At 39.7% G+C, this 9776-nt stretch overlaps 1 non-coding gene and 1 pseudogene across 1 annotated transcript; both read left to right on the forward strand.

Moving 5' to 3' along the window:
* Nucleotides 1-1241: 1241 nt before the first annotated feature.
* Nucleotides 1242-9003, forward strand: LOC136175922 (olfactory receptor 10A2-like; annotated as a pseudogene).
* Nucleotides 4123-4226, forward strand: LOC136176103 (U6 spliceosomal RNA). The gene has a single exon (XR_010664484.1). It is a non-coding gene; the product is annotated as a U6 spliceosomal RNA (small nuclear RNA).
* Nucleotides 9004-9776: the final 773 nt, after the last annotated feature.

Below are 9776 nucleotides of genomic sequence, written 5' to 3' on the forward strand. Positions count from 1 at the left end.
ATCACCAGTGCCTCAAAAGAAGTAGAATATATATTGCATTTTTTCATATCATTGAAGGCTCTATCTCTTATTCATATAAACCAGGTTGTTTACACAAAAGATTTTTTCTTGCACGTTGACTCTAATGTTCCTCATAATTTTTGCAGAATTTTGTGAGAATCTGTTTCTTTTTCTTTTCTTTTTTTTTTATTTGTCCAGTCTAGAAAGAGAAGTAGTTGGAACTCTTGGGGCACACTCACTATCTACTTAGGTATATTAAAATACTCCTCTCAGATTTTAATTTTGAAAGCCAGTGGATATTCTGGGTCCTGACAATTACTTTGCTGGACTGAGGAGAAATATCCTAAGGCAGTCACTTCATAATCTGATTAGACAAGAAAGAATAAGCATTAGATGACATGAAGTACTCTACTGTTTGTACATTGAAAAGGGGGAAAACTTGCTTTAAAACTGCTACATCCTTTCTTTGCATCTCCTTGCCACTTTTTCTACTACTTTGAATCACTTCAAAACAAAACATGATAAAACAGTTGAATTTTTCTATGTATATACCCTCTCAAGTTGTTTTAGGATTACAGTCCTTAAATATGTACAAAGAAGTAATTACTGGGACTTCCTTGGTGGTCCAGTGGCTAAGAATCTGCCCTCCCAATGCAGGTGGCCAAGTTAGATTCCTGATCAGGGAACTACATCCCTCATGCTGCAAATAAGACCCAGCACAGCCAAATAAATGAATAAACAAATAAATAAATGTTTTTTAAGTTAGCATTATTTTTAGAAATAGGTGGAGAATCAAACACCATGAATCTTTGAAGAAGGGGGAGACATAATAGGTAGTATAAATAGAAATTTTCTATTGTTTTTCCATCTGACTCCACCCAATTGCCTCAGGACCCCTCTCACTTAACCACACTATGAGGATGTTAAGTGTGCATCGGAAAATGAGTGTGTGTGGATATGATCCAAATTGTTTTAGCAAATACAGTAAAAAAGTGGGAAATGAAGCATAAAGCGTAAGACTGGGGAAGGATGAGACATTGCCAATTTCAGAACCCAGGCTCTGATCTTTCTTTCTTATGTCTTTATTCTCAGATAGCACAAGGTCTTTTCTCTTACAGCTGAGATCCTGATTGTGCTTCTTTCCCTGACACTAAAAGGAATCCCAAGAACAATCTAGAATCTGACTCTTCCAATCAAGAGTCTCTCTCCATGACCACAGCTGGGGGTTCATTCCTATATCAATGGTTGAAGGAAACTGGACAAGAGTAAGTGAGTTTATCCTCATGAGTTTCTCTTCCTTACCTACTGAAATACAGTCATTACTCTTCCTGACATTTCTGTTCATCTACCTGGTCACTCTGCTGGGAAACAGCCTCATCATTCTGGTTACCTTGGCTGACCCCATGCTGCATAGCCCCATGTACTTCTTCCTCAGGAACTTGTCCTTCTTGGAGATTGGCTTCAATCTGGTCATTGTGCCCAAGATGCTGAGAATCCTGGTTGCCCAGGACACAACCATCTCCTTTCTTGGCTGTGCCACTCAGATGTATTTCTTCTTCTTCTTTGGGGTTTCTGAATGCTTCCTCCTGGCCACCATGGCCTATGACCGCTATGTAGCCATCTGCAGTCCCTTGCACTACCCAGTCATCATGAATCCAAGGACACGTGCCAAACTGGCAGCTGTCTCCTGGTTTCCAGGCATTCCCATGGCTACTGTGCAGACCACATGGCTCTTCAGCTTTCCATTCTGTGGCATCAACAAGGTGAACCACTTCTTCTGTGACAGCCCGCCTGTGCTGAGGCTGGTCTGTGCAGACACAGCACTGTTTGAGGTCTATGCCATCATTGGAACCATTCTGGTTGTCATGAACCCTGTTTGCTGATCCTATGTTCCTACACTCACATTGCTGCTGCCATCCTGAAGATTCCATCGGCAAAGGGGAAGCATAAAGCCTTCTCTACCTGCTCATCCCACCTCCTTGTTGTCTCCCTCTTCTATGTATCTTTAAGCCTCACCTACTTCCGTCCAAAGTCCAATAATTCCCCTGAGAGCAAAAAAGTGCTATCACTGTGCTACACAGTTGTAACTCCCATGCTGAACCCTATCATCTACAGCTTGAGAAATAATGAGGTGAAGAATGCCCTTGGTCGGAACTTCCACAAGGCTATGGGTGTCAGAACTGCATTCTGTAGACATTTTGAGGTATAAATAAATTTATTAAGTGAGGAACAATCAGTTCCATGTTTGGGATTCCTCTCTGCATCTATTCACATCTCCACTAGGACAAAAACCAGCTATTGAAAGGGCTGTTGAAAAGCACAGTGGAGAGAAAGCAGTATAGAAATAGATTAGGCCTAGCATCACACCTATCAAATTCCTCTGCTTGCTTGTTATGCTTTTTTTTTTTTTTTTCTCATTTGACATTTCTGTGGTAATACATCCCAGAGTAAAACACATGGCATATTTACTCTGTTAATTTTTGCCAGTGTGACTTACTTTGGGAACAGTATGAAACTCTTTGAAATGTGAACTTGCAGACAGGAAGTTCTCTTGGTATTTATTGTGTTTAAGACAAATCTAACTCCATTTAATAGAAAAAGAAGTCTATAATCCCTTAGGTACAAAATACTTCTCATCCATTTACTTCATTTTGCATGCACCTAAGGCAGTATGGGCTCCTAAATTCATTGGTATTTAGCATGGACAGAGAAAAGTTATCACTAATCCCTGTAACTATTCCTATCAGTTCAGTTCAGTCACTCAGTCGTGTCCAACTCTTCACAACCCCATGGACTGCGGCACGCCAGGCTTCCCTGTCCATCACCAACTCCTGGTGCTTACTCAAACTCATTTCCATCAAGTTGGTGATGCCATCCAACCATCTCATCCTCTGTCATTCCCTTCTCCTCCAGCCTTCAACCTTTGCCAGCATCAGGGTCTTTTCCAATGAGTCAGCTCTTCACAGTAGGTAGCCAAAGTATTGGAGTTTCAGCTTCAGCATCAGTCTTTCCAATGACTATTCCTTTATAAACCCAATATCCTTAATCAACTCTTTTCAGGCTATTTTTCCCAATAGGATGATTGGAATTTTCAATTTTCTGAGTTCTTTTCCAAGTTTGTAAGCCTTGTTGAAGTAGCTTCAAATTTTCACAAACATAATTTCAGTCAGGATGCTTCTTTCATCAAGGCTTATAATGGATTCTACCTACTCCAAATAGGCCTTACCAACAACTGCCATGTTTTGCCTGAAAAGTGAAAGTGTTATTTGTTCAGTCTTGTCCAACTCTTTGCAACCCTATGGACTGTAGCTTGCCTGGGTCCTCGGCCCATGGGATTCTCCAGGCAAGAATACTGGAGTGCATAGGCATTCCCTTGTCCATGGGATCTTCACAACCCAGGGACCAAACCTAGGTCTCCTGGATTCCAGGCATATATTTTACTGTCTGAGCCCCCAGAGAATCCCCTATGTTTTGCCTAGTGCTTTTCAATTTAAAAACTTTGTGTTTGTTGATGTGAAAATACAAAAGACCATGAAACATAATTACTGCCTTCAGAACTTTATAATTTAATCAACAATATAAATTATAAAAGAAAAACCATAAATTGTTAAAATAAGGAAATATTACTTTACATAAAGGGGACTTGCCTCAGTTCATATCATATTCTGTCATTTACTAGGTGGATGACCATGACCAATCTAATTCTTTATGCCTATGCCTCTATCCTCATCTGTAAAATGATGCATATAGTAATAGTGTCTATATGATAGGTGTGTTTTTAAGTGTAAATATTACATATAAAGCATTTATGACAGCACTAAGCATATTGTAGATACAAATATAGGTATTTACTCTTAGCAAGTACCTTATCTGAGTCCCTATTTTATAGCTAAGTAAAGCAAGGTTCAAAGATATTTTATTACATATGATTAAACAAAATTCGGATGCCCTGAATCTCGATTCTCTCTTTTTCTTAGTACCATGCCCTGCAGGCTACAGTCCATGGGGTCACAAGAGTGAGACTTGACTTAGTGACTAAACCACTGCCACCACTGAATAGCGAATTAAGCAAGTAATTAACTCAGATTCAAAGTAAAAGAAAACTCTAAAAAATAAGAATGGGTGCTCACTTCAGCAGCACATATAATAACATTAGAATGATACAGAGATTAACATGGCCACTGCACAAGGATGACATGCAGATTCGTTAAGCATTCCATATTTTTAAAACCAGACAAAGACAACACACAAAAAAGAAAACTACAGGCCAATATCACTGATGAACATAGATGCAAAAATCCTCAACAAAATTTTAGCAAACAATTCAGCAGAACATCAAAAAGCTCATACACCATGATCAAGTTGGGTTTATTCCAGGAATGTAAGGATTCCTCAATACATGCAAATCAATCAATGTGATACACCATATTGACAAACTGAAAGATAAAAGCCATATGATCATCTCAATAGAAGCAGAAAAAGCCTTTGACAAAATTCAGCACCCATTTATGATTAAAACTCTTCAAAAAATCAGCATAGAAGGAATCTACCTCAATATAGTAAAGGCCATATATGATAAGCCAACAGCAAACATTATTCTCAATGGTGAAAAACTGAAAGAATTCCCCCTAAGATCAGGAACAAGACAAGGGTGTCCAGTTTTACCACTATTATTCAACATAGTTCTGGAAGTTCTAGCTACAGTAACCAGAGAAGAAAAAGAAATAAAAGGAATCCAGATCAGAAAAGAAGAAGTAAACCTCTTGCTGTTTGCAGATGACATGATACTGTATGTAGAAAACCCTAAAAATAGTATCAGAAAATTACTAGGGCTAATCAGTGAATGTAGCAAAGTTGCAGGATACAAAATCAGTACACAGAAATCATTTGCATTTCTATATACTAACAATGAAAAATCAGAGAAATTAAGGCATCAATCCCTTGAACCATTGCAACAAAAAGAATGAAATATCTAGGAATAAACTTACCTAAAGAGAAAATTTTAAGACACTAATGAAAGAAATCAAAGATGACATAAACAGGTGGAGAGATATTCCATGTTCCTCGGTAGGATGAATCTATATTGTGAAAAAGACTGTACTACCAAATGCAATCTACAGATTCAGTGTGATCCCTATCAAATTACCAATGGTATTTTTCACAGAACTAGAACAAAAAATTTCATAATTCATATAGAAACACAAAAGACCCTGAAAAGCCAAAACAGTCTTGAGAAAGAAGAATGGAACTGGAGGAATCAGCCTTCCTGACTTCAGATTATACTACAGAGCTACAGTCATCAAGACAGTACAGAACTGGCACAAAAACAGAAACATAGACCAATGGAACAAGATAGAAAGCCCAGAAATAAACCCATGCACTTATGGGTACCTTATTTTTGACAAAGGAGGCAAGAAGATACAGTGGGGAAAAGACAGCCTCTTCAATAAATGGTGCTGGGATAACTGGACAGCTACATGTAAAAGAATGAAATTAGAACACTTCCTAACACCATACACACAGATAAACTCAAAATGAATTAAAGACCTAAATGTAAGACCAGAAACTATAAAACTCTTAGAGGAAAGCAGAGGCAGAACACTCGATGACATAAATCAAAGCAAGATCCTCTAGGACCCACCTCCCAGCGTTACAGAAATAAAAACAAATGTATACAAGTAGGATCTGATTAAATTTAAAAGTTTTTAGACAGCAAAGGAGGTGCATAAGCAAGGTGAAAAGACAACCCTCAGAATGGGAGAAAATAATAGCAAATGAAACAACTGACAAATAATTAATTTCCAAAATATTCAAGCAGCTCATACAGTTCAATACCAGAAAAACAAACAATCCAATCAAAAAGTCTGCCATATGATCCAGCAATCCCACTCCTGGGCATACACACCGAGGAAACCAGATCTGAAAGAGACATGTGCACCCCAATGCTCATCACAGCACTGTTTATAATTGCCAGGACATGGAAGCAACCTAGATGCCCATCAGCAGATGAATGGATAAGGAAGCTATGGTACATATACACAATGGAATATTACTCAGCCATTAAAAAGAATTCATTTGAAACAGTTCTAATGAGCTGGATGAAACTAGAGCCCGTTATACAGAGTGAAGTAAGCCAGAAAGATAAACACCAATACAGTACACTAATGCTTATATATGGAATTTAAAAAGATGGTAACGATAACCCTATATGCAAAACAGAAAAAGAGACACAGATGTACAAAACAGATTTTGGGACTCTCGAGGGTGGGATGTTCTGAGAGAATAGCATTGAAACAAGTATACTATCAAGGGTGAAACAGATCACCAGCCCAGGTTGGATGCATGAGACAAGTGCTCAGGGCTGGTGCACTGGGAAGACCCAGAGGAATGGGATGGGGAGGGAGGCGGAAGTGGGGATCGGGATGGGGAACACATGTAAATCCATGGCTGATTCATGTCAATGTATGGCAAAAACCACTACAGTACTGTAAAGTAATTAGCCTCCAACTAATAAAAATAAATGAAAAAAAAAAAGTGGGAATAAGACCTGAACAGACATTTCTCCAAAGAAGACATACAGATGGCTAAGAAACACATGAAAAGATGCTCAACATTGCTCATTATTAGAGAAATGCAAATCAAAACTACAATGAGTTATCACCTCACACCAGTCAGAATGGCCATCATCAAAAAGTCTACAAAAATAAAAGCAGGAGAGGATGTGGAGAAAAAGGAACACTCTTGCACTGTTGATGGGAATGTAAGTTGATACTGCCACTATGGAAGGCAGTATGGAGATTTCTTAAAAAACTAGGAATAAAACCACCATATGACCCAGTAATCCCACTCCTAGGCATATACCATGAAGAAACCAAAATTCAAAAAGACACACATATCCCATTGTTCATTGCAGCACTATTTACAATAGCTAGAACATGGAAGCAACCTAGATGTCCATCGACAGGTGAATGGGTAAAGACGTTGTGGTATATATACAGAATAGAATATTACTCAGCCATAAAAAGGAATGCATTCAAGTCAGTTCTAATGAAGTGGATGAACCTAGAGCCTATTACACAGAATGACATAAGTCAGAAAGAAAAAGATAAATATCATATTCTAACATATATATACAGAATCTAGAAAAATGGTGTTGAAGAATTTATTCACAGGGAAGCAATGGAGAAACAGACATAGGGAATAGACTTATGGACTTGGGGAGAGGGGAAGAGAGGGTGAGATGTATGCAAAGAGTAATATGGAAATGTACATTACCATATGTAAAACAGATAGCCAACTGGAATTTGCTGTCTGGCTCAGGAAACTCAAACAGGGGCTCTGTATCAACCTAGAGGGGTGGGATGGGGAGGGAGATGGGGGGAGGTCCAAAAGGGATGGATATATGTATACCTATGGCTGATTTGTGTTTGGACAGGGGTTTTGACAGAAAACAACAAAATTCTGTAAAGCAATTATCCTTCAATTAAAAAATAAATAATTTTTAAAATAAAATAAAAGAAGAAGAATGGGGAAGAATGTTAATTCTTCAATCAGTTAAAATTCATTATTAATTCTGAATAAATGACAAGTGAGCAGTCCCACTAACATCAATGAATTAATCAAAAGCCACAGGAAACCACTCATAATCACTTGCCTTACTTTTAAATTGACTGGGATTGATACTGTTTCCAAGGTCTTCAATTCCTCAGGGATCAGTTCTCATCAAAATGATAATTGTTTTAAGCAAGTTTATTTTCTCTAGACACATTTGTTTTGATTGTTCCAGTCAAACATTATTTAATCAACTCATCATTGATAAAAGGCTTTCCTTGTTTGAGTAACAAATGAACGACTTGGAAGCTTTGCTTGCATCCCCACTTTAATTTTTTCTTTTTCATAAAGACATCCTGCCATAACAAGATATTCCATTAAGTTTCAAATTTCTCTGACTGTTGCTTTCTGTAAGTTGGAAATATTCCAGTGAGTACTTAGTGTAGCAATGTCTACATGTATTGTCTATGTTTGGCAAAGCCTGAATATCATTACATTATAAACACAATGATTTGCCATCTAATTTGATGTCAGAATATTCTTCATGTCTCTGCTCTTTAAAATGTGACAATGAGGGGGAGGAGCCAAGATGGTGGAGGAGTACGATGGGGAGACCACTTTCTCTCCTACAAATTCATCGAAAGAACAATTGAACGCTGAGCAAACTTCACAAAACAACTTCTGATCGCTAGCTGAAGTCATCAGGCGCCCAGAAAAGCAGCCCATTGTCTTCGAAAGGAGGTAGGACAAAATATAAAAGATAAAAAGAGAGACAAAAGAGCTAGGAACGGAGACCCGTCCCAGGAACGGAGTCTTAATAGAGGAAGTTTCCAAACACCAGGAAACCCTCGCACTTGCGGGTGTGGGGGAAGTTTTTGAATCTCAGAGGGCAACCTAACTGGGAAGAAAAATAAATAAAACCGACAGATTACATGCCTAAAAGCAACTCCCAGTAGAAAAGTACCCCAGACGCCCACATCCGCCACCAGCAAGTGGGGGCGGAATGGAGAGGAGCGGGTGGCATTGCTTAGGGTGTGGACCAGGCCTGAATGCCCTGAGGGCAATCGGAGGGAGCTTTCATGAGATAGCAACTTAAACTGTGGGATAGCAAGAGAGAGAGAGAAAATTAACCGGCCCGAACACACTGCCAGCCATTCGCAGAACAAAGGACTTATTCCTGCCAGAGGCAGGAGGCAGGGGGGAGGGGAAAGGGGCAAACTCGGCCGCAGAGACGGCATCCTCTACCACATTGCAAACAGGCCTCCAGTTTCTAACCAAAGACCTCCTGAGATTATGGATGGTCGACTTCCAATGGTAGGGTCGCGGCTAAACACAAGGCGCACGCACCTGACTGGCGACTGGCACGGGCGGAAACTTGGGCTGGGACCGTGGAAGGGAGAAGGCGCACCTGCACCCAGGGAGAGTGTGCCCATCAAGCTCCTGGCTGCTTGAGCTGCTCCGGCCGGGGAAGGCACAAAACGCAGGCCCAACCGAGTCCGCACTTCTGTGGAGTACCCGAAAACTGGAATCGCATGCAAGGCAGGGCACACTCCATATAGAGCAGCTGGGAGCCTGAGCAGTGTAGACGGGGAAAGCACACACACCCGTGAGCGGTAGCAAACCCAGTGTGGCCAGAACACGGTGAGTGCTCCCCACACACAGCGATATCTGTCTGCAGCGCCCCTCCCTCCCCACAGCAGGACTGAACTAGCGAACGTGAGCAAGAGACCACCTCCGCCCGCCTGTGTCAGGGTGGAAATGAGACACTGAAGAGACCTGCAAACAGAAGCCAAATAAACAAAGGGAACCGCTTCAGAAGGAACCGGTGCAACAGATTAAAACCCCTGTAGGTAACACCGACTACACCAGAATGGGCCTACAGATATGGAGAAGTGTAAGCTGGATCGAGGAGCTATCTGAAACTGAACCGAACTCACACTGACTGCAACAGCTCCAGATAAATTCCTAGATGTATTTTTACCTTTACTTTTTTAATTAAAAAAAATTTTTTTTCTCTTCTTTTTTATTTTTTCTCTTTTATTTTCTTTTAAAATTCCCTATTACTCCCACATTACTCCTTAACTTTCATTTTCATATATTTTAATGATTATTTAGTTAGGAAAACAATTTTCTTTTCTTTTTCTTTTTTTCTCTTATTTTCTTTTAAAGTCCTCTATTACTCCTCTATTACTCCTCAGTTTTCATTTTCATTTCACTATAACCTT

The sequence above is a fragment of the Muntiacus reevesi genome, chromosome 9 (assembly GCF_963930625.1).
Source record: "Muntiacus reevesi chromosome 9, mMunRee1.1, whole genome shotgun sequence".
Lineage (NCBI taxonomy): Eukaryota > Metazoa > Chordata > Mammalia > Artiodactyla > Cervidae > Muntiacus > Muntiacus reevesi.